Source organism: Lemur catta, chromosome 12, assembly GCF_020740605.2.
Source record: "Lemur catta isolate mLemCat1 chromosome 12, mLemCat1.pri, whole genome shotgun sequence".
Classification (NCBI taxonomy): domain Eukaryota; kingdom Metazoa; phylum Chordata; class Mammalia; order Primates; family Lemuridae; genus Lemur; species Lemur catta.
In genome coordinates, this window is record NC_059139.1 from 34,595,578 (window position 1) to 34,618,634 (window position 23,057).

Here is a 23,057-nt window from a genome sequence, read left to right on the forward strand (position 1 = left end):
CTGTCATTTATTGAGGTACTAGACTATGTGTTTTAGGTACATCATCTCTCTCAATCTTCCCACCAGCCCTTCAAGTAAGTACAACTATTCCCACTTGAAATAGTCTCAGGGAGTTTAAGTGAGTTGCCCAAAGAAATGCAACTAGTGGCAGAGCCAGGATTCAAACACAATAATATTATTCCAAAAACAGTAAATATTTAGTGAACAAATGTGAAGCTTTAATGCTAGACAAGAATAGGTTGGGTTTGGAACAAATGTAATCTGAAAGATTTTTTTCACAATGCTTAAAATTCCCAGCATGAAAATCGGTCCTTCCGGCAAGGGCATTGTTTTCAGAATTCATGTTGTTAATAAAAAAATAAAAATAATACTTGATAGAATATGAGCAGGGAAGCATGAAGAGAGCAATGCCCTAGGAGACAGACACTGTGGTGTTCTGCTGCAAGAGGAACAGCTGTTCCAGACTTATAGGGCCTGGAACCCCAGAAGCCAGGGCAGGGCTGGGCAAGGCAGGGTCGGCTCACACATCTGCACCCCAGGCTGCTCCTGGGCTCCTGGCCGCACTACTGGTTCAGCTCCTCTGCTACCATGAAACCTATTTCTCAGGACCTGGGATGAAAAATCTAAGAATGATGCTACCTTCCAGAGGAGCACTTCCTGGCCGCTACCAAGCCACGTCCTCAGGGCTACATCCCCAAAGACCTATCATGTAGCTTTTCTGCTTAGAGCAGGAAAAGAGATGAGCCAGCATTGGATGGGGCAGACTGCAGAGGGAGCAGGCAATGTCCTCACAGCAGAGTAAGGGTACAGGGAGCCACCATGCCCGTCTGAATGGCCGCTTCTGTTATTAGAGTTCCCTGGACACTTGTTAAAAATGCATCCTTCCCAGCCCCATCCCAGACTTACTGAATCAGAAACTCTGGGATGGAGCCCAGAAAGCCTCAGTTTTTAACAGCCTTTCTTGGTGATTCAGTCTGAAAACCTTTTTGTCCTAGATCACTAGTTCTCACCGCTGGCTTCACATTAAAATCATCCAAGAAGCTTCTAAAAACAGCATGTGTTTGCCTGGAAATCTGTATGTTTTAAGTCCTCTGCCCCCACTCCCAGGGAGATTCTAAAGAGAAGCTAGTGTGGAAAACCGTTGTTCTAGAATTCAGTGTTTCTCATACTTAGGTGTGCATTCAAATCATCTGGGAGTCTTGCTAAAATGCAGATTTTGATTCAGTCGATCTGGGATGGGGCCCGAGACTCTGCATTTCTAATAAACTCCCTGGGGATGCAGTGGCTGCTGGTCCTTGACCACATTCTGAGTGGCAGGGTTCCTGATCGTTGATTCTTAATTTTGGCTGGTCACCTGTGGAGATTGTGTTTGTTTCTTAGGGCTATTGTAACAAATTACCACCAACTTGCTAGCTTTAAACAGCATATATTTATTCTCTTACAGTTCTGGAGGTCAAAAGTCCAAAATCAGTTTCACTGGGCCAAAGTCAAGGCTGCATTCCTTCTGAAGGCTGCAGGGAGAAATCCGTTTCCTTGCCCTTTACAGCTTCTAGGGGTCACTTATGTTCCTTGGTTGGTGGCCTCTTCTTCCGTTTCCAAAGGGCATCACTCCAATCTCTACTTCCGTTGCCTTCTGGCCGTCTCCCCTCTGACTCCTGCTCTGATAAGGAACCTGTGATTACATCAGGATACCTGGATAACCTGGGGTAATCTCCTCATCCCAACACCCTTAATTTAATCACACCTGCAAAATCCTTTTGCCACATAAAATAATATCACAGGCTCCAGGGATTAGGATGTGGATATCTTTGGGGGTAGGGGGTGAGGCATTATACAGCCTCCCACAGAAATTTTTTTCTTTAATTCTAAAGCTCAGGCCCCACAGTAAAGACCCTCATGTGCCTGGGCTATGGCCAGGGCAGGCACAGGAGTTGTTAGAAGCTCCAGGGTGAGGATGGCCAGGCACACGGGGCTTGAGAAACAACAGTTCCCTAGGCCAGGGCACACTGGCGCTGGGCCTCCCTCCACCCTTTCCACAGATTTCTCCCTGGAGTTCCACTCAAAAACCCTGCATGCAAACCTGGGCCTCACCAGAGAGGGAAGGAAGGCAAGTTTTGGCCATTCTTCCTCCTTGGGAGGCCATCACAATGAGGGACCCAGTTCTTGGCCTTTGTCCTGGGAATTCATGGAGCCAGAGCAGCAGGCAGAGGGTTGAATCAGCACTTCTCTCTGAGCAGGCCCAGGATGTTAGTGAGTTTCTTTTTTATTTGGCATTTATAGTATTCCCAGCCACTTCTCAACCCTTATAATTATAACCCAGATCTCACTCAGCCTCCTTCGGCTCAGATTTAAAAGCTAAGAGCTCTCTTGAAGCAGCCAACTATTAAAACTTCATGGCCTTTTACAAAACATCAGTTGACAGGAGGTATTATGAAACCCTGCCTAGTATAATTACAATTACACTGCAATTGTCAACACCCATGAGTCAAGCACACTGTGGGAAGTCACAGTCGGGATCTCACGTCTCTTCCCTCACTGGCTAGTCCATCTTGGCCTTTCCTAACCCATCTCCAAAGCCTGGGCCTTGCCATCAGCTATGAGCTGCAGGAGCCAGCCAGAAACTGGCCGCCCTTACCAGTGGCTTCTGTCCTAGTCTGTAGGCAGCAGGAATGCTGGCTTTCCACTAGGCCTTCCTGGGGACTTCAGCCATGGCTTTGAGCAGGGGCTGGGTGTTCCATCCTTCTTTATGACTTCAGCCACAGTGATACAAACAAGCCTCGGATGTGACTACCAGCGTGACCACCTAAGTGTCTGAGATGAGTATGGTCTTGGGTAGGATCCGCAAGAGTATCTATCTCCTTGCTCTTGTTCTCTTTGACCATCAAACTTCTCTAAGAAGGGCTCTACAGATGCTTTAAGCCTCTCAGTACCACAAACTAACTTCAGCCACCATCTTTCTCCTTTGCTGCCTTGAAGATCACCAGTCCCGTTCTTGTAGCTGAATCCATGGGTCTTCTCTCAATTCTCACTCTCCTTAAGCTGTTTTCAGTTTCATACTGTTGACCTTTGCTCTTACTATAAAGTCCAAATTTCTCTGCTGCAGCCTATGTCCTCTGGCCCTGTCTACCTCCCCAGTTCTATCGCATATCCCCTCCTCTCCAGTCTCTGTACTCCCGTCACCCTGGTCATCAGCCACCCTCCAACGTGCCAAACTCTCTCCTGTCTTGGCATCTTTGTCCTGCTCTTCCTTCTGCTGGAAAGCTCACCCACTCCTCTTCCTTGGCCAGGTCTTTCTCACCTGCACATCTGAGCTGAAATGATGCCTGCTGAAAGAGGTCTTCCCTGGCCACCCCTCTAAAAGGACGTATCACCCACTCTTAATATCCTCAATCACAACATCCAGCTTACTTCCTTCATAGCTTTTACTGTTATTTTAATTAATTATTAGTTTCTTTGCTTACTTGCTTCATCTGCCTTTTCCACTGGATGGTAAGCTCTCTGAAGAGAAGGACCATATTTGTCTTGTTCGTCAATGAATCTCCAGCAACAGGTGCTGAATACATAGACTAAGTGACTAGCCCTGCCATGTAACTTCCCCTTCCTTGGCTCTGAGGTGTTTTGCTCTTCTGTTCTCCCCCTGAACCTCCTTTCCTTCACCTCTGTCTCCTCCACCATTTCTTAAGAGTTTTCCTTGACCTTAAGGTTCTTCTTCTCGTGAGATTGTTCATGAGCTGGTGTGAACTCAACAGCCTCCTCTTCCACCCTGAGCAACAGCTCCACCCCACCCCCACCCCCAGCACCCAACAGTCAGCCCTCAACACCTGTCTTCCATTTTGTTGTGCCTGCTGGACATTTCTATCAGGATGGTCAGATTTTCCCTAAACCAGCTTTTTCTCCCAACTTCCCTATCTCTCTCGATGATATCTCCATTCCTTTGGTCATTTAGGCTTGGAATCTCAGCACCATTTTTGACTCTGATCCTCTCCTTTCTCTCAATCAGGTAAAGACCTACACAGTAGCTACCCACTATCCTCTGCCACTGCTCTTGTTCAGATCCATAGCCCCTCTCCCCTGGACTACACAAATAGCCACTCAGCTGATTTCCTAGCTTCAGCTTCTCTCCAACATGATCCATCCTCTGTCTCTTGATTAATTGGCATTAACTCAGCTTAATTGTGTTACTATTGGGCTCAGACACCTTCATCAGCTCCCCACTGACAACAAAGTCAAGTCCAAATTCCTTACCCTGACAAACAGGCCCCAGCTCACCTTCCAGTTGGCTCCCTATCACTGCCCCATTTGTTGTCTCCATATTCTAATCCAATATGATAGCTTTATTCCTCATTTCCCTCTGAGCTCTCCTACCTCTGATTCTTTGCTGCTGCCATTTTCTTTATCTGAAATGCCTTTCTCCGTCTTTATCTGATGGAGTATTTCAAGTGCCACCTCCAAGGCTACTTTTTAAATACATTTTTTTCCTGATTCTGTTTAGCAAGAGTGGCTGCTTCCTCATCCTGAATACCATGCCTATCTTTTATCTCCCTTTCCTTTCAATTTTAGTTATTTGTATACCTGTGTCTCTTTTAGTCTCTATTCAAGTTCTATGAGGATTTAAAAAAACTACCTCTTAACCATCGTTACTCCCTTAAAGCATGAGTGTGCAAGTGAATTTGTGTGTACACATACACACACACATACAGGCAGTTAAGAGTCCTTAACAAGGATTGTAAATAATAACTGTTGTCAAGGAAGTCTATGGAGAAAAACTCGACACCCATGAAAGGACACAGATGCCAGAATAATATTGTGGCTTATTCTGTATAGAATTTGGACCTCTAAAGTAAACTAAAACAACCCACGTGATCATCTTCCCAGCTATGATTTTACTACATCCCCCAGGCTGAGTTCATGGAAAGAAACTAGTCCAGATCTAGAGGAAATCAAGCTGTTGTCAGAGAGGCTGGAGGCAGCGGTTAAGTGAGCACAGGCTCCATCAGTACTGACCCCAGTGGGGTTGTCAGAGGCACGTGTTTCTGTGGTACAACATAGAATATTTGCCAAAGGAAGCTGGGGACTTTAACCAGAGACAGATGGCTCTCTCACCTCTGAACTCTTGGGGCACTTTTTACCATTCATCTTTAGGAAAGAGAATCAGTAAACATAGCAAGTAACTATTGTATTTCCCAGTGGCTAGCACACACCTGGCCCATAGTGGACACTCAGAGTTTCGTTAAAGAAAGAAAGAATGAATGAACTTCTCCCTTCCTTCCCTGGGGAAGCCCATACTTTCAAATACTAGGAAGAAGTACCTTCTTCCTCACCCTTCTAGTGACATCTCACAGGACACCTCCAACAACTACTGCCCACCTGGAAGCTTTGTGCAGGCACCTGGCACCATAAGTCTCCTGCTCCACAGAAAAAGCCCACCTTGACCTAGAGTTCTGCATGGGGGTAGTGGAAAAAGAAAATGATTTAAAATCAGAGACTTACTGTTACATCCCAGCTCTGTGATCTTAGACCTAAGCTGTCCAATATGGTAGCTCCTAGCCACATGTGGCTATTTAAATCTAAATCAATTAAAATTAAGTATATTTAATTAGATACAGTTAGGTCTTCCATAGCACTAGCCACATTTTCAGTGCCCAATAGCCACATAAGGCTGATGGCTTCCATAATGGACAGTACAGACATCGAACATTTCCAACATTGCTGAAAGTTCTGTAGGACAAGCACTGCCTTAGACAAATCACTTAACCTCTTTGAAACCTCAATTTACTCATTTGTGAAAAGTGAGTCTTTTGACCTAGATGGTACCTAAAGTTCTTTCCTGTAAACTCAGGGCAAGAATTGGAGAAAGGAGAGAAGTTTGCTTGGGCCAAGTGTTTTGCAGGCTCTGGCTCTGCTAAAGCCACACCTTACCCCTCCTCCCAACCCTTACATGCCCCTCCCAAACACTTCCCTGGCCTCAAAACATATCCTCAGCTCTTTGGGCCTGCTCTCTGCTAGGGGAAAGTTGGCTAACCTTATCAACTAAGTACCATGACATTTTAGCATTGACACCTAGAGGGTTCAAAGCCATAGCTTCATGTAGGGCAAGGGCATAAGCCAGGATTTGGCAGTGCCTAGACCTAGCCCTTGTCCTGTCACTGCCCAGAAATGACTTTGGGTAGGTCACCTGTTGTGGCATAACTTCTCCATGTGTAACATTATGTAAGTTTATGGACTCCAAAGACATCCCCCACCTCCAAGAATTCTACATTGTAGCATTAGGTTTTCCAAACCAACATCAGGCCTGGAGAGGAGTTGTATTTTAGAGGTAGAAGGAGAAGTTTACATAATCCCTGGAGGGATGAGGAGGGTCTCGCAGCCGGGGAGCATTCCCCTTCCAGAAGCCTTAGGCTAGGTAGAACAGAGCATGCTGCCCTTGTTTCTGCTTAGACTCCCTCCTGCAGATGAGTCACCCGCAGAAAGGTGTGTCCAGGCGCCTGCCTGCCTGTCTGATTAATGGAATTCCTTGTATGGCATTTGTTTTTCTGACAGGTGATAGGTTCTTGGAAATGAAGCTTATTTTAAGTCAGTTATTCAGGTGACATTCAAAGAACATTTACTTTGCTTTGTTTCACAAAATGTTGTCTCAAAGCTAACAGCCTTCTCACCAGGAAGTTTCCTCCTGGACATGGCCAGCTGCCACACAAATCACTCCGATTCAGAGCCCAGGGATAGGGTCACAGCGCCCCTGCCCTCTCCCACCAATAGTCCCATGTTCTCCGTTCTCTGAGAAGAAGGCTCCCTGAGGGTAGGAGCGCACACAGCTGGAGCCCTGCATGTGGTCTTCCCATCTCCTTCCCTCTGCTCATGGCACATGGACTGCTGCAGTGCAGAATGGCTTGGTGTGTCCATGCCAGCCAGGCAAGGATGGCAGCAGGACAGCCACAAGCCCACTAGGCAGACTGGGGTCAGCATGGCCCTGCCTCCTTGTCCCTGTGTTCCAGCTGCAGGGGCACGGTTGACAAAGGAGAATGTTCACGATTTCAGTAGAATCAGACATTGTTTTTTTCTCTGGTACTGCTTGCTGATAAGACGTGTGCAATGGCTTAATTAGTCTACTTATGTTAGAACCTTGGTATCTATAATGCACAAGCTTTCTCTGAAAACAGAAATGATATCTAAGCAACCTAGTCCCCAATGGATTTTTTTTTTTAAAAAAAAAGCTAAAATAAAACACACAAACCAAAAAACCGTGAAACTAAACCCATACCTTTAAGTTACTCAAGTTGCAGCTGGAGTCTATTAGTGTGGCTTCTTCCTTCAAAGACTAATATATTTTGCAAAATTCCTTTTGTACCGTTATCCCACAATATGGTGTGACGGGGAGGATGGTTAATATTATCTTCACTTTACAGATGGGGAGATAGTCTCAAAAAAGAGAGTCAAACAAATTCTAAGTGACAGTCTCAAGATTAGAATCTAGTCTTTCTAGACTCCTCTTCCTTCTATGTGTTGTGTCTTGAGAGGCTTGAAGATAAATGATAAGATTCCTTGTAAAAGGATAAAGCAAACAGAGAGGTCTGTAAAATGATAAGCAGCACAAATTGGCTGTTGATAACTGAAAGCTAATTGGGTACAACCATGTACAGATATATACAGACACACACATACATACTCACACACATATAAATAGATGTATATCACTGTACAGTTCAGCTTGGCTGAACCAGGTGAGAACTACTTCTGAGGGACCCTAGCATACTTATCTACTGCTTTCAGCCCATATGTCCTCTGCACCCTTCATTCTCTTCCCTGCAATTTACCTGTATCTCCCTCCAACTCCACACTCTGGCTCAAGGGTCAGGAGACATCAGCTGAAGCCAGTGGGAGATGGGAAGGGGAGGAGGGTGCCAGAAACCACCTCCTCTCTGTGCCTCAACCACCCTCATGGCCCCTCCACAGGTAGTTGATTAACTTTGCCCAGTTAGTCCTTGGAATGGCAGGAGCTGAGGGCAGAAACAGAGGCACTTGTTCCAGAGTTTGCAATGGGCAGGTCTTCCTAAAACATTTGCAGAGGCACCAAATTGAAAGTTTTAAACTCAGGCCAGTAGACCAATGGTGTGTTTATATGTTTTTTGTTTGTGTGTCTGCTTGTTTCCAGTGACCAGGTTGTAAAGGACAGAGCAGGCTCTGCTCTCTGACCGCTACGCTCTAACCCCTACGCCATCTTGGGCAGGCCACAAACTTTCTGAGCCTTAGTTTCTTCGTCTATACAAATAAAAGTAAAAAGAATACCCACCTTTTAGGGACTGTAAAGAGGATTAATTAAGATAGTGTGTGATTCAGACTAGTTTCTTAATAAACTAGAGTTATCATTAAGTTCACCACGCCCACCATCTTGAATACAGTAATATTTGCTAGATATTTATTCAACAATTGAGTGAATGTTACATAAAGTAAGGATCTATCATTGCATCCACATTGCACACATGAATCAGAGCTCTTGAATCCAAGTAGAGTACTGTCATTCAACTCTCCCTTCTCAGGGATAACTTTGTCCTCCAGGGCCCATGTATGGATGCTCATGGTGGGGGAACATGGATTAGCAGTAACAAATCACGAAGCCTCCAGGAGGGTCCAGGAGCCCTTTTCCTGACCAGGCCATAACCATTAATAGGTCTCAAACAGCATTTTAAAAATTAGTCTAGAATCGAAACTACCAATAGTAAGCATATTATTTTATTAAACTATTGTTTCCTTTTTATTATTTGTATGTATTTATTTATGTGTGTTTATGTGTATACATGAGTATAGCGTACTGAATTTAATGTACCATGTAGTTCCTACTTTGTGTTGTAATCCCAAAATTTTCAGAGATGCTGTTTTGGTATGGGCATAACCTTTGCCCAATCTTCATGGAGCAATAATTACTGTTGATTGTCCATTTTCATGAAATTTTTTTTTTTTTTTGGACTGTGTATTTTATCAGGAGGAGAGAGCAACACTGACAGTGAATATGAGGACCCAGAGCTTGGTGTTCTCAAGCTGCCTGCCCAGGTCATCCCCATTGTTTCTTCAGGGAGCAGAGTTAATGGCACATTTTTAACCAGTGGGACTATTGATGCCTGGGAGTTTAGGTCTGTGGGGACCTGGCAGTGGCTGTTTGCTGGGGTTTGCACTGCCCACGGGTATCACGCAGGTTGGACTTTAGAGAACAGTCGCAGAACACAATGTCCTCTTCACATTCCTTGCCCTGCAAACCCCATCTCCAACTCAGCTCCCGGCATTTCCTGAGCTGTGTGTTGAGCACTCACGGTAGAAGGAAAGACTCAGAGCAGGAAAAGGAACCCTCAGGCGAAGCAAAGAAGCACGGGGTGTCTTGTGACTCTGTACCCTTGGCAGGAAATTAATTACCTCTCCTAGTAATGTCAATAGTTATTCTTCACAGCACTCCATGACATAAGTATTCATACTGGTTTGAACTGGACAGAAGCTACAGAAATAATAATTCCTACCTTTCAGGGATCATAAAAAGGACTAATTAAGAAAACGTGAAATTCACAGTTGTTTAATGATGAGAAAGGATGAAGGCAGCCTTCTCAGTGAGGCAATGTGGAAAGAGCAATGGAGCAGGAAGGCCTGGTGTGTGGTACCAAACCCACCACTAGCCCACTGGGCCTCCCGGATATGCCCTGACCTCTCTGGCCTTCCGTCTTCTCATCTGTGAAATGCAGGTGTTAATGTAGGTCATGGGTCAGAGAAGGAAGAGGGTGTAGCCCAATCCTTGTTTAAACCAAAGAATTGTTCACTGAAAAATTTACAAGAAGGTACAAAATAGAAAACCCATCAAAATGGGGCAACTCTGGCTGAAGCAAAATGGGGGTGTCCTGAGCCCTACCTCCATTCCCCTGTGGCAGGCAGAATTCTAAGAAGGCCCCAAGAGTCCCCATTCCTACAGAGGTGCACTTCCTCCCATTTATTCAGTCAGACACTAATCTCAGTACTGCTTGCTATGAGGGAATTTGGGAAGTGTATTTAAAACTCCAAATACCTTGAACTTAAGACAAAGATTATGTGGGCGAGACTGACCTAATCATGTGAACCCTTTAGAATTAGAATTTACTCTGGTTTATGGACAAACAGGAAGCCAGAGATTTGAAGCACAAGAAGGATATGACACAGCATCAATGGCTTGAAGATGTAGGGGACCACTTGGCAAAGAATGGTGTGGTGTCTAGGAGCTGAGAGCAGACCCACTAACAGCCAGCAAAGAACAAGGACCTCAGTCGTATGGGTGCAACAAGAATGAACTTGGAAGTCAGCTTTTCCCCACATCCTCTAGGCAAGAACTCAGCCTTGAGAGACTCAGCAGAGAACTCAGCCATACTATGCCAGACTTTTGACCTACAGAACTGGGAGACTAAATGCATGTTGTTTTCAGTTGCTAAATTTATGGTAATTTGTTTGGCAACAATAGAATATTAGTACACTCCCCACATCCTATGGCTGTAGGTAAGGACCTCCACAAAGTGCCATCCTCTAAGGAGCCCCTTGGAGACCCTGAGCTGGATTGTCCCTGCCATCTCTCCTGGCCTCGAGCTCCTACATTCCCTCATTCCACTTCATTCTGAGGGCAGCTTTATGGAAATCATATTTGAAGCTATGAGCTGTAGAGATTCTCCATTTTTTGTTTGTTTGGTTTTTGTCTAGTGACCTGGGGACCATTAGAATGAAGTGGGAATACCTAAGCAATAACTGTATAAATATGGAACCGGGAAATCAACAGTTTTCAGGGTTCAGGTGTTCTGATGATATTGAAAACTTACTACTAGTAGGTAGAAGCACGTTACTTATCACCCCTGGGTATGCAGCTGAGCAGGTGAGGTAGTTTACCTTCTACTATAGCTCTAATCTGAGAGTGTCAGTCTCCTTTGTTTTTGTGGTCACCCAGAGATAAAATTACAGCAAAGGCATTATGTTCAGAGAGAGTAGTCAGCTCACCCAGGCCACTTATAACAAGTAAAGAACGAGAAGAACTTGGCCAAGGAAGCTGGTGGAATCCATCTGTATCCGTTGGGTTGTTCCCTTTGAGTGTCCTCTGACGCAAAGGAGGAAATTCATGGGTGACTTTAAATCTCACCAGTGTTCCAATGAAAACAGGAATATTGCCTGTGGAAACACTTCCTGACTTGGAAAAATAGTTTCAACCTCCAAGACCCTAGTTATCCCAGGCATGTCCCAAAACTCCTTTGGTGGAACTACTTCGCAATTCAGAGAGACAGCATAGTAGTCAGAAACTTGGGTTGGAATCTCAGCTCTGTCACTTACTAGCTGTTTGCCTTGGGTAAGTTGCACAACTTCTCTGAGCCTGCTCCTTCAACCACAGGGGATGAATACGGGTGCCTCCCTAAATTGGAATAATAGTATTTACTTCATAGAGGTCTAATGAAAATTGCATAAGATACCATATATAAAAGATCTCACACAGTATTCAATCAATGTCAACAGTAGTCATAGTGGTTATGTCTTTATTATTATTTGTCCTTTAACAGTTTCCATATGTAAGCTCTATTGGAGTCACTTCTTCCTTTCTGGGGGAACCTTATCATCCTGCCTCAGGCCTGGTGCTCGTTCCTGCAGAATTTATGGAGTGACTGCTACATGGCCAGAATTGTCCTAGTAATCAAAGTTGATGACCTGTAAGAAATAACCCTATTCTCTAGGAGCTTATATTTTCATATTAAAAAGATATGTGGATTATATAAGCAAAATGGGATCAGTTAAAGTATTAATGAACCGTAAATTGCTGTGGCAATCTTTGGTATCATTATTATCACTGTCGTTATTATTACCGTGAGAAGCTTAAGAGTAACCACAGGATTCAGTGCTTACTAAGCATTCTTAGAGTTTAGAGTAAGTAAAGTTTGATGTGAACCCACAGGTTGGGAAAGGTCCTGTGTGGAGTGGGGCAAGCAGGGATGGGGTCTGAACTGGGCCCTGGAGGGGTGGATGGAATCCAGTAGATTCAGGGAAGGACAGCACAATAGGAGGCTCAACGCTGAGGCTGACCCCTGTGGTCAGCACGGAGTGAGGGGTCTGGCATGGCAGGAACTGAAAGTTCATGTTGGAGCATTGAAGGTGAGAAGCTTCTGTCTATAGAGGAGAGGTTGTTTTAGAAAGCTTTTGAGCATCAAACTTGAGTGATGGGGACTTGGTACTCACACAGTTAACAGGAAGCCACTGGGGTTGTGTGGACATTGGGCCATCAGGGCTAAACACAGGCAGCAGTGCTGGCTGGGTGGTCCCGTGGGGAGATTGGAGGAGGCAGGGAGGCCAGTGTGGTGGCTGCTCTAAGATGCTTCCCGGAGGTGAAGAGCTTCCCTAGCGCAGCATTTGTCACACTGTGAGACGCACACAAATCCCCTGGGATGCTGCCCAAATGCAGAAACTGAGTCTCTGCATGGAGTATCTCCCAGGTGATGCTCATTCTACTGGTTGGGGACTATGTTTGAGCACCAAGGACCTAGACTAGGAGTTACAGCAGAAATGGAGAGAAAGAGGTACATGCATCAAAGGAAGATTGAATAGAAGTTAGGGATTGATGAAGGACTGACATGTACCACAGAGTGGGTGAACCTCCAAAATATGCTCAGTGAAAGAAGCCAGGCACAGAAGAACACAGATTGTATGATTCCACTTATATGAAATGTCCATAAAAGGCAAATATAGAGAGACAGAGAGTAGATGAGTGGTTGTTTAGGATGGACAGTGAAAAGAGAAGTGATTCTTCGTGGGCATGAGATTTTTTAGGGGATGATAAAAATGTTCTGAAATTAGATTGTGGGAATTGTACAATTTTATAAATGTACTAAAAATAGTTGAATTACACACTTAAAATAAGTTAATTTTATGGTTTATAAATAAGGCTAACTTTTTAAAAAAGATTCAGTACAAGTTTGTGTTTGAAACACGTAACAGAAAGGAAACAATGTAAGAAAAATGCCTGTGCCGTAGATAGACTGGCCCTTGCTCTCCCTTCTTCCTCCTGAAAACAGCAGGCCTAGAGGGGCTGGGATCTGAGCTCTGAGCTAACCTAGGTATGTTAGGCACATACGCAACTAGAGAAATTCCTTTTAGTGATCCCAATCACACCCTTCACAGGATTGGTCAGGCTAGTAACCTGGAAATGCATCAGGGGAAAAGAATCGATCATCAGAAAATATATAATGTATGAATATAAACAAGTGGCTCATCCATTAATTTTCAAATACTTCTACTTTATTTAGACTTCAGTAATATCTCTCAGATTGAAAAACTATAGATGTTCAGGTTTCCCAGCACAGAACTGTGCTTGGACATTGCATTGCTTTCACCAATCTGTGCACAGCAGCAGAGCCTGGAGATCCTGGGTCAGTGTGGTCCCGACCAGCAGCATCAGCATCACCTGACGACTTGTCGGAAATACAAATTCTCAGGCCCCACCCTAGACTTAGAGAATCAGAAGCTGGGAGGAGGGGCCCAATGGTCTGTTTTAACAAGTCCTCCAGGTGATTATCTGCATGCTAATGTTTGAGAACCACTGCTCTATGTCATGAGAGACACACACAGCAGCCTCACTTGGGAAATGATGTCAATTCCAAGACAAGAGCTACTGTCTTGTGAGGGCAGAGGTTATGATGGCAAATACGGGGCAGGAGCACAACCACTTCTACCTTTCCTCTGCATGCCAGTCCCCACTAATCCATCACTGCTCTCTTTAACACTGAGCCAGGGTAGCAAGGGCCTTGGGCCAGTCTGGCAGGAGACAACCTCACCAGATGTCCTGCACCAATGCAGGGCTGGGCACAGAAGGGCGTAGATTAGCAATTGTAACACGCGAGAATTTGGCAGAAAGCAAGAGCCTGACATAGTGTCACTGATTCCCCAAGGTGTTGGGTGGCATGTAGGGGATTCAGAATTTCCTATTGCCCAAGCAGGGCAACAATGTACTAAAAGGTCGGTGGACCAAATAATGCCTGGAGTCCAAACAAATAAATTCACAAAGTGCCAGTACCTCAAACCCAGAATTAATGGCAAAGTGCCACATGTTAACATGAGGTCCCAAAGTCCAGGTGGGATTAGTCACATTTGGTGGAAACCAAAACAGGTTTCCCAGTGACCAGGTGGGACAGGACACATCTCAGAGAGATGTAGAGGTCACAGAAGATCCAGAGGACTGCCCAGGCCAAGGATCCCTCTCCCAACTGCATTGTCAAGAAGAGTAAACTTTCCCCTCCCAGAAGCCATTTTTGGGGAAGAGAAGGTAGAAGGGAGTTTCCTTGAGAACAGAGATATGGCCCTGATATTGAAATATTTAGCCCAATATTTACCCAAAGAGACAGTTGTAAACTGGAAGTGACTGGGTTATCTGTGAGACTGTGAGCCAGATAGCAATTTTAGATCATTTAAAAGAGAATAAAGTTAAACTTTGGGGGGAAACATCTGATTTATAAGTGTTTCTAGAGCTACCTATTGAAACATTATGAATTTAAGAATTTTTGTCCTTAGGTGAGTTTCTCCCAGTCCAGCTAAAACAAGCAGGGGATGGGGGGCAGAAGCAAAGGCTGGCACCGGCTTGGAGAGCTGACCAGCTCCAGGTTTCAACACGAGGTGCCCTTGTCCCATTTCAGAATGCTTCCCCTTCAGCCTAAAATGTTTCGACAGTTAGTGCCATTTAGTCCAGTCACACACTCACAGCTGGTAATTGGAGAAGGTGAACATGTGCTTCCAACATTCACTTTTCATAGAATCATTGGGTCAAAGATCATCTGACCAAACCCTCTCATTTTACAGATGAGGAAACCAAGGTCAAAGAAGCTAAACTAAGTTACTCACAAACTGTAGACAAAGCTGGAACCAGAATCCAAATCGCTCCAACTCCAAATTCACTGCTCTTTCTACCACATCAAAGCTGTTCATGCACCAGAAATGATCTTGATTCCACACACTGCAGTCATACATCAAAACCCAGGGATTCAAAATAGTATCTTTCTTGAAAGCAGCCATTGGTGTTTACTTCCCTTCTCCTTCCTGCATCTGTCTTGAGAGATGTTCTGAGCCTCCTGATGAAAGGCTATTCTGAGAGAAGCTGAGACAAAGCCTCCGTGATCTATGGTGCCAAAGTTAGCTCCTCCGCAGCTGTACCAGCACCCTGGAGGCTGGGGGCAGCCGAGCTGTCTTTGGTGCTGTATTAAGAGGTGTGAGTGTCTGGAATTCTGCACTCCCGAAGGGCCTTCTTGGGGGGCAGCTGCCTTCTCAGCGTCTTTGAAGGACCACCCTGGTTTGACTGAAGGAGGACTTTGCATGTGTCAAGGGGCATGACTGCCAAAGAGTGATCTGTCCATGAGAATGTGGGCAAATCTTAGGCAGGATTTGGTGACAATGTGGGGCATGCCTTATTTCTTCCATTACCTAAAAAATTTTGTCTTTGTTTTGTGTTGAGAAGAAAAATGGAAGGCAAAGAAATGACCTGGATAATTTAATCCAAAAGCACATGTTTGCTTTAGTTTCCTGGAATGACTATTCATGAATTGATTCAGATGCAAGTGTTATCTATTACTGTGAAATAAATTTCATCGGAGCTGTGCCTGGCTCAGGGTATGGATTTGGAAGCCTACTTACAACTCTCATCTAAAGTGACCAGAACCTTTCCAGTCACCCAGAACAAAGGATTCCCCAGCCCCTTCTTTGTCAGGGAGAGAGAGGGACAGTGAGAGAACTATCTCTTTATTTTATTTATTTATTTATTTATTGAGACAGAGTCTTGCTCTGTTGCCTGGGCTAGAGTGCCATGGCATCAGCCTAGCTCACAGCAACCTCAAACTCCTGGGCTCAAGCGATCCTCCTGCCTCAGCCTCCCAAGTAGCTGGGACTACAGGCATGTGCCACCATGCCCAGCTAATTTTTTCTATTTATGTTTTTAGTTGTCCAGATAATTTCTTTCTATTTTTAGTAGAGACACAGTCTCGCTCTTGCTCAGGGTGGTCCCGAACTCCTGACCTTGAGCAATCCTCCTGCCTCGGCCTCCCAGAGTGCTAGGATTACAGGCATGAGCCACCATGCCTGGCCAGAACTATCTCTTTAAATTGAATTTTCAATCTTGATTTGATTGTGGCCTGCTAATGTTTATATTTTTCTAAAAATGTTCTCTCCATGGACAGGGTCTCTTCCTCTTGCATTGCAATAATAGCTGGCAGAATGAACAAACATGGTTAATTTTCTTGTTTAGCTCTTGGGGTATGAGCCTGACTCCCATTAGTTCTAACATGAGGGAGGCAAATAATAAAGTTTACATCAAGTCTTGCTTGTTCTCTGCCATTAACTATTTAATTTTATGATTATTTTTGGCGTAGAGACAACATGCATCTAACTCTGGGATAAATGGTGATTCTGAAGACATCTTTGCTATCAATTAATATGTTTTAGCTTTTCCAGAACTTGAGGACAATATTATATTTGTGCAATGGTAAAGTTTGCAGATATTTCAACATGAAAAGTTCTTCAGCAAATGTTAATACTGCTTTGCTGGTGCCTAGCATTTTGATTTCAAATTCTCATATTAGTATGAATAAAACTGTGAAATCTCTCTTCTCTTACCTAAATATTCCTCCTTTATTTCTCTAGAAATGAGAAAAAATACCCACATACACGTGTCTCACCCCTCTTCCCTTTGTCTCCTCCTACCGTCTGTGCCTTCACCCTACCCATTAATGCTGGGTGGCTAAGCTGTCCTTACTCTCATCTTACTCCTTAAATGCTTAGGTTTGAGAAGGTTGACCTCAGCTAGAGGTTGCAGGGAGGCAAGCAGTATGCATTTGTCTAGAGAGCAGATTGCCTGGATAGAAGTTCCCTCATCTACTCCCTGGGTTGTCTTTCCTTCTGCAGTGTGGAAACGAAGGTGTCTGGTGAGTCTCATGAAGCAGCTGTCAGCTCACAGCCATTAGCAGATGGGCTTCTTGGCATATTTGTACCTGGGTGAGCTCAGTCCTTGGAATGGATAGGACCATGATGGAGAGATGAGATAAGACAAACCACCCTAGAATATCAGGGCCAAACCTCCAATGGTGAAGGGCTGCACACCATCATCTGCACTGGTGGCAAATAAGCAGATGCATTTTATGGAGAGAGTAACATTTGTTTTCATGGAGGAAATTATTATTTGCATGCCTGAAGCTTTTTTAAAATCTCCACTTTAAATGATTTTTCACATGATAACCATCCACTAATGGAATTTTAGGGCTAGAAAAGATCTCAGATCTCATCTATTTGAGCCCTCCCATTTGAACGATAAAGAAAATGAAGTCCAGGCCGGGCGCGGTGGCTCACGCCTGTAATCCTAGCTCTGGGAGGCCGAGGCGGGTGGATCGCTCGAGGTCAGGAGTTCGAGACCAGCCTGAGCAAGAGTGAGACCCCGTCTCTACTAAAAATAGAAAGAAATTATCTGGCCACCTAAAAATATATATACAAAAAAAAAAAATTAGCCGGGCATGGTGGCTCATGCCTGTAGTCCCAGCTACTCGGGAGGCTGAGGCAGTAGGATTGCTTAAGCCCAGGAGTCTGAGGTTGCTGTGAGCTAGGCTGATGCCACGGCACTCACTCTAGCCCGGGCAAGAAAGTGAGACTCTGTCTCAAAAAAAAAAAAAAAAGAAAATGAAGTCCAAAAAGGTTAAGTGGTTTTCCTAAGCTCTTGGAGTAGAGGAGCCATGATTAGAACTCACTGAACCCTGCAACACAATTCAAACAAAAAAATTCACACTATTTTAATTACTAACATTAGTAAAGCAGTACTGTTGAGGGAGACAAGGACAGAGAAAGGCAGTAAAGAAGCATACAATAGGGGCAGTTTATCATAGTGGTTAAAAGCTTTGGGGTAAGCACACCTGACTTTAAGGCTCAGCTCTACCACCTATGAACCATGCATGCTTGGGTACTTTACTGGACTCTCTGACCCTCAGTTTCTTCCTCTGTAAATATTTGGATGATAATAGTATAGCAGACAGAACTCCAGCCCTCTTAACTTCCTTATTTGTACTAGAACTCTGATCCTGCTGACAAGGGTGAGAGGACAGATTACCTGCTTATGGTGCTTAAGGCAGCCTGGGGAAATTTTGTTGTGTATTAATGCAAATTTCTTGTAAATACTTTTAATTGATAGCCCTGACTGGGTGGGGGCTTGAAAATGCTTTCCCTTGGGCTCAAACCTGCCTTCATAGCCCTAACTGACTTTTTTCAGTTCTCAACTTTCTTCCTCCATATGCTTCAGGGAGGTCGTGAACCTTGATGGTCCTGGAAGCCAACCGTGGTTGTTCCTTTCTTCTTGTGATGGTTACTTTAGGCATGAGCATGTGAAGCAATTGCATGTACCTTTGTGGGGTAGTAGGGGTCTTCTGGAAAAGGTTTGTAACAAGAGACACACTGGGGAGGAGATTGGATTTTGTCACATGTGGATGTGTTGCAGCAGCCATCTTGGGGCCATGAGGGGAGCTTGCTTAAAGACCCCCTGCCATGTTAATGATGGCAGAACAAGGACAGAAATATCAGATCCTGATGCCTCTGAATTGATTACCCCTGGAGCCACTCTACCATGGAATTACTTATAACGTAAGGCTTGTTTGCTGTTTAAGCCAACCTTACATTACTTATAGCTGAATGCATCCAAACTGGCACACTAGTACTTATTGTATACAGTTATTGTGAATAGTAAATGATAAATGCAGTAAGAGAAATAGTATGCAATTAAGCACAAAGAAAGTTTTCAATAAATATGAGCTGTCAATATTGTTGCAGTTGTTATTTATTTATTTATTTCGAGACAGATTCTCACCTGTTGCCTGGACTAGGGTGCCATGGCTTCAGCCTATCTCACAGCAACCTCAAACTCCTGGGCTCAAGCAATCCTTCTGCCTCAGCCTCCCGAGTAGCTGGGACTACAGGCATGCACCACCATGGCCGGCTAATTTTTTCTATATATATTTTTAGTTGTCCAGCTAATTTTTTTTTATTTTTTCAGTAGAGATGGGGTCTCACTCTTGGTGAGGCTGGTCTTGAACTCCTGACCTTGAGCGATCCTCCCGTCTTGGCCTCCCAGAGTGCTAGGATTACAGGCGTGAGCCACCACGCCTGGCCAGCAGTTGTTATTATTATAGGAGAATATATGGTGAAAATAAATATTTCCCACATTTCTCTGTCCTATTCTCTAGTAACAAAAACTTGTTATTAATGTTTTATGTATCCTTATAGCAATTTTAAAAATAGAAGTAAAATACTATACATATTGTTTTTCCATTCCAAAATATTTCCTAATAGATATGTTGATCCCCAGAGTAACTTGCCAAGCCAGTTGGAAATTACCTCTAATTCCCAAGGGTGTGTCTCACTTCATAATCTTCCAAAGATTTGAAAATATTGCCTTCCAACTGGAAACATTTGGGTTTTCAAAATCGTTCTTTTAACTGTAGGGAAAAAAAGTGTGCTTAGAAATGTCAAAGGACATAAATAACCAGCATAGACTGCCCTAGGGCACAGTAAGGGTCAGTTCCTGAGAGAGCCAGAGCCTGACCACCGTAATGAAGGATTTTTGTTGGAACTGAATTTTACAGTATCTGCCGAGGCACAGTGGCATTCACTGTATGAGACTGTGGCAATGACTTGATCTGTTTCCAAGGGCATGTCACCCTAAGTCAAATGACCATCAGGATGTAGGCTGCAGTTCTTATCTCTCAAGACTATGTACTATTCCCTGTGGTAACCAAATGGGCTACAAAAATTCAACCAAAGTTCAGGTGACTCAAGTGAAAAATCACCAAGCAGGGATGGTAGGAGAGGTGGCCAACTGTCAGCTACAATTTCCTCCAGAAATGATGGGCAGTCAGGGAGCATTTCTGACTGGTGAGTGACATTCAAAAAAGTGAGGATTCAGGAAGATCTTTACAGAGCTCTTTCTTCCCCTGAAATTTGTAATAACTATTCCCTCTGAGTTCTATGGGCCACAGAAGCATAGAAATGCTTGTACACTGAAAGGAGTAAGGGAAGTGATTAAAAATTTCCCGAGAGTTCAAACCTGTCCAGAAACTTCCTGTTTCTAACATGTGGTTTGTGAAGCACTTCCTGGTACTTTAATGGAGGAAAATATGCTATTTGTGTAGCAATGTGGTATAGTGTGACTTTGGAGTGAAGCCAGTGGTTCTCACCCCAGCTACACTTTAGACTCATGTAAGCAGCTTTGTTTAAAGTGCCGACAGCAGGCTACCCCAGGCTACCAATTAAGTCAGAATCTCCAGGACTGGGATCTAGGCATATGTAAATAGGTAGGTATTTGTGCATGTATATATGAGTTTCCTAAGCTTTGCAATTGAGTCCAGGGGTAAGAATTTACTGAATTAGGCCCAAAGTTAAATCCTGGCTCTCTAGCTTCTAAATTGTATAACCATGGACATATTATTTCCTCTCCATGCATCAGTTTCTTTGTCTGTAGACTGGAGATCACAATAGTATGACAGATTAAATGATATGATACATGTAAAGGAATTATCCTAAAACTCAGTAGGTCATGTCAGGCCCATCCCCTCTACATGGGACTGTTCAAACCATTCCCCTGCAGAGTGAGGTTTGCAGTGGCAGAAAGGTTTGCAGTGGCTATACCAGCAGGTATAGCAGAGGGCTGGGAAATTCATTGGGAAGAGGGAGAAAGGTGCCACATTCTCCCATCTTGCCTGTCAACTGAGTTTGTAAATTCCTGGAAGAAAACAAGTGTCCTAAAATAGCCACTTAAAATGAGTCCATTAGAGTGGATTCCACGTTGAGGCAAAAAAAGGTCCTTCTCCATCTCTTCTCTCTGTTGGCAGTCATACAGGAAGATGATGAAAGGGCCACCCCACCCTGCTGTGGCCAACCTGTCACAAACGTCCGCAGGCAGTAAACAACAATGGTGCTGACCCCTGACATGAACAATACAGAAAAACAAGAAGGGCCATTGTTCACCTGGCACCAACTGCCAACAGGCCAGTCTTTCCATGAGATTATAACTTTGTATGTCTGTCTCCATCAGTACACTGTAGTCTCCCTGGGAGCCAAGGGCAGAATCTTCTTAACAATAGTCACCATTTATTGAACGCTTTCCAAGTACTAAGCAAATATATAATTTCTCTCATTTAATATTCATAGCACTTAAGGAAGGCACTGCTATCCCTCACTGGGAAGAGTTGATACCTAAGGCTTAGGAAGATGAATAACTTGCCCAAGTTCACATAGATCATGAGAATGGCCAGATTTGAACCCAGATTTGTGTCTGGCTCCCAAAGTTTTATATTTAAGGCCTTCTAAAGTATCTGGTGTGTAGTATGTTCTAATGTTTGATGAATGAAGAAAGTTATTTTTTTTCCAGAAGAAATGCAAAAGAACCAGAAGTCAGAATCTACATCATCCTTATAGTCTACGCCAGCCCTCCCCCTTACTGACTTCTGAACCACAGTCTAGAAGAAATCCACCTGAGGAATAGCAGGTGTCTCTCCAGGGTTGCTAGAGATTTTTAAAATTCAACCTGAAAAAAAAAATAGTGTTTCACAATTTTATTTAAAACACGAAGGTAAAACTAACACGTGGGTACCTGTCTTATCTCCCCAACTCAATTGTAAGCCCCTGAGAATGGAATTACACATAATACTCCTTGCATTGTCCCACAAGCCTATGCAGAAATACGCATCATCCTTGGGCAGGGTTTGAGGCCTGGATGAAATCTGGCTATGAACTTGGCCACACTTTTATCCACATGGAATCAAACAAGAATGAGCATTCAGGGCAGACTAGAAGGGGGAAAGAAGTCACAAAATGACAGCATGAGGCCTGGCCCTGAAAGGGAGAGCAGCCCTCCCAGGCTCTGCGCTGCGGTGATGGTGGGGATTGTATTGATTCCATGTCTAAATGTCCAGTCATCCTTACCACACCTGCAAATCCACTAGCAGACCCTCCACCTTCTTTTTTGCTTCCTCTGCAATTCTTCTTTGAAGTTAGGTCAGTTCTATAATACTGAAAGGGATAGGAAAAGGAAGCAGGTTATAATTCAGAAATATAAACAAATTTGAAATCATTGGGTTGAAGAAAATTTACACTTGAAAGATCCTTGGAAATTATGTAGTCAAGCCTCCTAATTTTATAGACAAGTGAACTAAGACTGCGAGTCAAAAATTGATCTGCTCCTGGTTACATAATCAACTAGTACCAGGGCTGGAATTTGAGCCCTGGTTCCTGGCTCCCAATCCTCTATTCTTTGGACTTCTCTAGGCTGCCTCTTTATAAAGTGCGCAAGGGAAGAGCCTACAGACTGGCATGCAGTGCTGGGAAGAGTCAAGGTGCCACCAAGGAGTGGGTGGTGAGAGCAGCATGGACAAGGAAGCCAAAGCAGGCTTGCCAGGGAAGCTCAACAAGTGGGCCCAGGCTGGCCCTCCTGGGGCCATGGTTTCCCCCTGCACACAGAAAGTTAGATCAAGGGCCACTGAGCTGGTCACTGGGATTTCAAGAAGAGGTGGTTCTAACTATGTGATTTTGGCTTTATTAGCTACTCTAAAGATGCAGTAGGCTGACAAACCAAGACAACTTAAGAATTCAAATATTCAGAAACTGCAGCCCTCCTATTTCCATATAATCAAATCTAGAGTGAAAATAATGGTTTTCAAATTCCAGCCTTCTCAAATTAATCAGAAAAAAAGTTTATGATTCCAACACACACATATAGTTAGTCTTCCTTACAGCTTGATAGCAAGAAAAGAAAAAAGAGGACCAAGTTACTCATATGAAAATGTGAAAATAATCACTTCATAGACCTAAAAAAGCAACAGCTGCATAGATTAATCAGAAGAAAAGAAAGGTATCATTCCTGAAGCTCCAAACTCTTAAATCTTTTTATTATGAAATTCTGTCCAATTTAAATCTATTTCAGGTTGTTCTAGAATAGCCTTCCTTGGTAACCCATGACAATGTTGAATGAGTCTGTCTTTAACAAATTTCCTTCTATTAGCTAACATATTTTTCAGGTT

The 23,057-nt window shown here is 43.9% G+C and overlaps 1 long non-coding RNA gene across 1 annotated transcript; it reads right to left on the reverse strand.

Annotated features, from left to right (window-relative positions):
• Positions 1 to 1,439: 1,439 nt before the first annotated feature.
• Positions 1,440 to 22,099, reverse strand: LOC123647993. Its single transcript, XR_006738450.1, has 3 exons — positions 21,969 to 22,099; positions 19,378 to 19,478; positions 1,440 to 1,660 (listed from the first exon to the last, which is right to left on the reverse strand). It is a non-coding gene; the product is annotated as an uncharacterized LOC123647993 (long non-coding RNA).
• Positions 22,100 to 23,057: the final 958 nt, after the last annotated feature.